We start from the raw sequence: 6,615 nt of genomic DNA, 5'->3' as shown, positions 1-6,615 counted from the left end.
TAATTAATCAAATCAAAATAGTAAAAATTATTGAGTAAAGTTACTACCTTCGAGGGAAAGAGATATTTTTTATATTAAGAGTAATATATATTTTATTTTTTAATATTTTTTTAGATATATTTAATATTTTTATTTTAAATATTAATAAAAATATAAATATTTGATAAAATAAGTATATTTAATTAATTTAATATTGGATTATATATTTTGTGACCATAACCAATTATTAAAACATATACTTTTTTATTTTAATCAAATTTAAGTAATATTTTTTAAATAAAATTTTAATATATTTATAAATTTTTTGCTCCATTATTAGATGTTACATTACTTATAAAATCAAAATTTATTAATAATTCATAATGATATATGCAAAACTATATAAAAATAATTAAAACATAAATATGTGCCTATAAAATGCTAAAAGAATACGTTTTTTGATTTAAAAATATCTCTTCAAATAAAAAAAAGTTAAACTAAAGGATAGTTTTTGAACTTTAACCTTAGTTTTTTTAGATATTTAAATGAGGGTACATTAGTCAATTAACTTCTACTTACTTGGCTCACCTAAGTAAGTTATTTCATCCACATAAAGAAAGTTGAATAATCTAATTCTCATAAGTTCTTTTAATTATGCAATCCAAATACTACTAAAAATTCTACTTTTTAGAAAGTGCTACTTATTCATCATACTTATCTTATACCAAACAACTCCTAAGTGAGATTGCAACCATCAAACCTGCTAAAGGTGAAATACCTCATTTAATGTGTGTTAAACGTAAAAAAAATATGAAAAATGCGACTTTCTAACTTCTAAAACAGAAAATTCTACAGATAGTAAAAGAACCAAAACTATCCTAAATTTTTAGTTAAACTGATTTAATTTTGATAAATCTAACATATATATTTACTTGTGAATTAGAAAAATTCACCAAGGATTAATTTAAATGCAAAATATTTTAATAAATAGCTATAGAATATATTTAATGAAAACAAAAATAAGGAGCTTGTAAAAATTGATAAATTATTATTCTTAATTTTAGCTAAAATGTTAAGTTCAACGCACATCTTAACTAAAATTTAGGCGAGCACCTAATTACTCTAGCGACTACGACGCTTTAAGACTTTTCAACCTAATCGGAAATATACTAACCATTTACAAAGACTGGCATTGAGAATGGGATTGCCTTCTCGGTAATCACTATGACACTTTTTCTAAAACTTGGGGCAAACTTGGATTCCTTGGGAAAATATTACAACACCAAAAGATGGATTATGAAACCAACTTCCCTAATTATGTAATTTTATCTTTAATTTTATTAATTAATAATTCATACCCTATTAATAATTCATACGTCCCTACAAGTAAACAATACAACGTCATTAGAGTCTACTAATTCTAGCCCAATTTTATTTGATTTACCAATTTACCAACTTTTCCTAATTAATCTATTAATTTCATACAACAGGTAATGTTTTAATACTTACTGTCTAATGAGTGAATATTAATTAGTATGACAAATCCACCTAAGTCTAATATAATTTTAATTATTTTACCCAATTTATCATCTTTTCCTAATTAATTTATTAATTTCATGCGGCTAGCAAATTTTAATACCTATTGTCTAGAATCAGTAAAATAATAAAAATAGAGTAAATAAAATAAAACAGGAAGTAAATCACATTAAAACATTATGAATAACCCTAATTATCAGCATGTGAGAATAGACTGTACAAAATCAAACAGGCAATAAAAACTAAAAGAAATAAAAGTCAATTAACTATTTTCATGGGAATAACTACTAACACGAGAGACAAATATATCTAACCAGTGATTAATTAAAGGAACCCTAATTAGCTATTAACATATAAAGTACACAAATCTTAAGCAAATAGATAGCTAATCAAAGCAGATAAAACAAATAATTAATTAGAGCATATCTAAGTAGATAATTAACTAAAAAAAGAAACTAATTAATTACTATCATATGAGAGTAAACAGATTCAAGCAAAAAGATTTATCAAAAACAGCTTATCCAGTTATCAACATGTAAATCTAATATGATTAAAATCCAATTATTAATTAACATGCAGGAATATGCAAATCTATGAAAATCTATTGACATGTGAGAAAATATATAAATCCATCAAAGTAGGTAATTGAATCTAATTAACTAGTATTAATTGAATCTAATTCTATACATGCAAATGGCTCTAGTGGCCTTAGTATAAATCACAAAACCAAACATAAGAATAAATAAATAAACTCTCGGTCCTCCTAGGGAGCGGACCTCAATAGGTTAACTACTCTGTATTTAGGGATTAGAATTAAGGCATAATAAAAGCACAATGAGGTGAATTAAAGAGGTAGGTAATTTAATTAAAGCAAGGAGAAACAAAATTAGATAAAAATTATAAATATTTATGTCTCATCACAGAGGTTGACCTCGCGTAAGTACAAGTTAAGCTCGCACTAGATTAGTCCCTTAGGACACAAAAAGGGCTAACTGTGTCGTTTTGAAGCTAATCCATTTGCTAAGGAAGAGAGAGAGTGAACTCGCACGAGCACATGGTGAGCTCACACGAGGTCAGACCGTAAGCTCTAACCACAATCAACACGATGTCATTTAACTCTAGAAATCTTTGTTTGGGTTCAAATAATCACTAGACTCGCGCGAGTAGAGGGTGACCTTGCGCACGCTTAAAACTCAGTCCCTATAACACACCAAACACTAGTCCAGGGGCTAAACGACATTAGTTTAAGGCCTTGGACTCCTTGACCATGCGCACGCAGAAGGTGAACTCGCACGAGCTTAATGGTTTAGGTCCCTATGGCCGTTAAATGACATCATCTAACTCAAAATGTAGAAGCATATAAATGAAGCGTCAAGTAATCTGTGAGTGAAAGAGGTTGACCTCGCGCGAGTACATGTTAAACTCGCATGAGCTCAACCCACCTAGAAGATGACAGAGATAAAAAATGGCAGAGGTCTATCTTAAATAAAATTATTATATAGAAAGATGTGCGTGGATAAAAATTAAAAATGATAATGCATGGGATTGAATAAAATGAGTAACAATTATAAATAAACAAGATAAAAGAAGAAAAATAAATAAATAAAATTTAGATGTAATGAATATGAAGAAAGTGAAAATGGAGTTAAGAATAATTTTTACTCTTAAGTGGCTACCTTTGTTGTTTTGAGAACGAATTAACCTTCTAAATATAATAACCTTTCACTAAGAAAAATTGCCCAAAGAAGAGATTTTTATATTTTTGTGTTTTTCCCAAAAAAATTGTTTTAGCAATAAATTTTTAAAACCAATTAAAAAATTCTCCTTTTCGCAAAAGCTCTTAATTTTTGACACCAAATCTCAAATCTCCAAAATTTCAACCTTTGTCACAAAGCTTTCATTTGTTTTTTATAGAGCTTACCTAACGTTTCCTGTCTATTGGAGGGAAAAATCCTGCCCAAACTAAACATCCAATAAATGAGCGACACGTCATCTAAGAGCTAACCTCTATTCAGGCTGAGCTCGCACGAGGTAATAATGAGGACTCGCACGAGCTCAAGCTGGACACGCGCGAGCTCAAGGTGAGCAAGCGTAAGGCCACATGTAGAGCCCATGCCCCTAGGTCAACTACATGACTCCTGCGAGTACATGTTGGACACGTGCGAGTTCATGCTGAGCATGCCTGCGTTTAGCTTAGGCACACGTGAGGTAATAGGTCGGGCGCTATCTAGACAGACTTGCATGAGCTTAGGTTGAGCTTGTGCGAGCTTAGACTGATCCAGCGCGAGTACAATCTTCTAAACCCATCACCATTATTTTTAGTGGTATTTTTATTCATTTTAATATTTATTTTTCCTTGGGCAATTTTCCTAAGACGTCAGGGCTACAATTCCATTTTGGCTTTCGGTTCTACAGCCAACTAAACCTTTAAATCATCGGGCTTTATATAACTCTAGTCTTTGATTTCTAATGATAATAGTTTGGCACCCTGCTTTGGAGGAGGAATGCTTGGAAAAATGCTTTTATGGAGCGTTTTAGTTTGATCAAAGCAAGAGTTATAATACCTTAATTGTTGTTGTCTTCTAGTAGATGCTTTGGTGCATTACCGTGGACCTTTAGGAGGTGCCGCAGACGCCATATCAGGAGTTTTTCGTAAGGTACATCGAGCGCGATGTCGAGGTCTTTTAAAAGCTGCCTCGGGTGTGATGCTAAGGTCTTTTGAAGGGTGCCTCGGGCGCGATACAAAGGCCTTTGGTTGAGGGTGCCCCGGGTGTGATGCTGTGGTCTTGCTTGAGAGTGCCCTAGGCGCGATGCCGAGGTCTTGCTTTAGGGTGCCTGGGGCACGATGCCGAGGTGTTTTATTGAAGGTGCCTTAGGCACGATGTCGAGGTCTTTTAGAGGGTGCCTTGGGCGCGATGTCGAGGTCTTTGGTTGCAAGTGCCCAGGCGCAATGCCGAGGTCTTTTAAAGGGTGCCTTGGACATAATGCTAAGGTCTTCGGTTGAGGGTGCCTCGGGCGTGATGCTAAGGTCTTTGGTTAAGAGTGCCTCGGGCGCGATGTCGAGGTCTTTGGTTACGAGTGCCTCAAGTGCGATGCCAAGGTCTTTTAAAGGGTGCCTTGGATATGATGCTAAGGTCTTTGGTTGAAGGTGCTCCAAGCATGATGCTAAGGTCTTTGGTTAAGAGTGCCTCGGATGCAGTGTCGAGGTCTTTTAGAGGGTGCCTCGAGTGCGATGCAAGGCCTTTTATTGAAGGTGCCTCAAGCGCGATTCCGAAGTCATTTAGAGGGTTCCTCAATCGCTATGCCGAGGTGTCGGGCTAAGGGTTCCTCAATCACTATGCCGAGGTCTTTGGTTGAGGGTGCCTCGGCCGCGATGCTAAGGTCTTTTAGAGGGTGGCTCGGGTGCAATGCCAAGGTCTTTTATTGAAGGTGCCTCTAGTGCGATACCAAGGTCTTTTAGAGGGTGCCTCGAGCATGATGCCGAGGTCTTTCAAAGGGTGCCCCGAGCGTGATACCGAGGTCCTTAGTTGAGAGTGCCTAGGCGCGATGCCAAGGTCTTTAGTTGAGGGTGCCTCGGGCGCGATGCCGAGGTATTTTATTGAAGGTGCCTCAGGCGCAACATCGAGGTCTTTGGTTGAAAGTGCATTGGGCGCAATGCTGAGGTTTTTTAGAGGGTTCCTCAGGTGCGATGCCGGGGTCTTTTATTGAAGGTGCTTCGGGCGTGATACCAAGGTCTTTTATTGAAGGTACCTCAAGCGTGATGCCGAGGTCTTTTATTGAAGGTGGTTGTTAGTGTTTTGGAGGTCGATGAGTCATGGTCGAGCTTTGTGTTATACCTGAAAAAGACAATAGTGCCTCAAGGAGGGACTCCTTAGGCTTGAGGTTATTTCTCCAAGTGTGCTTGTTCTCCCCTTCTTCCTTACCAGGACAAGTCTTTTTGAAATAACTTCGATGAGAAGGAGCTATGAAGCTTACCTTATTATTATGAAAAAGAGAAAGGGCTTTTTCAACTTGCTACTTGCTTTCTTGCTTCCGAGAGGCGAAGGGAGCCTGACTTACAATTTCTAAGCCTAGGGCAAAATGAAGGATTGGTTTTCACCTATGATTAGATCAATGGACAACCATAGTTTACTTTTTTGTGGTGTTCTTGATGTTGTTGAAGTGAATTTTTAACTAGGCCTCGCTTTTTGGAGCTGCTCCCAGCTCACACTATGTTGGAGGAGGTGCCGTGAAAATCTAGGAGTGTGAGTAGTACGAGCTGAAAGGCTTGCATACTATTTGAAGGGCAGGGGGCATGGATGCCAAACAAACTGGCAGTTTTGTTAACGAACGCGTCTCAAGCCGAATTGACTAACCTAACCCTTAAAGGAAGGGGGTCTTTCCATAGTTGGGTGCTCTGCTTTAGTGTAATTGACAAAGGCTAGGCTAGGTTTGGTAATATAATACCCAAAACAAATGAAAAGAGATTGGGGTTGATAGTTGGCAAGGAACTTGATCATCCTAAAAAAAAGGGTAGCTGCGATCGAACTCTAATTCTGGAAATAAGTCGGGGCCTTTTTTACAAATTCTATCGGATATAAAATGATAGAAGGCGCAACGCCTGGTAAAAGACTCCACTCCAATAGGAACTTCCACTTAAATTGGATCTCCAAGCGCCTTAGAAAAAGAGGCCTCAATTAGAAAGGCTTTAGGAAAGGAAGACTCTAAAGAGGACTACTTTACAGGGGATTGAGGGGGATGAAACTAGGAAATCTTAATACTCGTTGGAACTACGCATTTTAAGCTAGGATAGATACGAAGAAGGCTCATTTGAAAAGGGCAAGGAAGAGGACAAATGGAACATCTATTGCTCCACTTGGTTAGTCTAAGCATTCCATATCGAATGGAGATAAGAGGATTGTACTTAGATTGCTCGTTTACGTGGTATCCTAATCCGCACAAGTTGAAGCCTGTGTCCGAGCCCTTATGAGTGTTAAGCATTTAAGCCCTTAGATATCCTGTATTCATAGGTTTATTTATGTATGCATGAGTCTATTCTAATTTATATGTGGTATGCTTGCATTGGGTTAGGTAGAAGGGCGGTGTCATGTAGAGACTGCG

The sequence above is a fragment of the Ricinus communis genome, chromosome 10 (assembly GCF_019578655.1).
Source record: "Ricinus communis isolate WT05 ecotype wild-type chromosome 10, ASM1957865v1, whole genome shotgun sequence".
NCBI lineage: Eukaryota > Viridiplantae > Streptophyta > Magnoliopsida > Malpighiales > Euphorbiaceae > Ricinus > Ricinus communis.
This window is presented reverse-complemented; position numbering follows the sequence as displayed.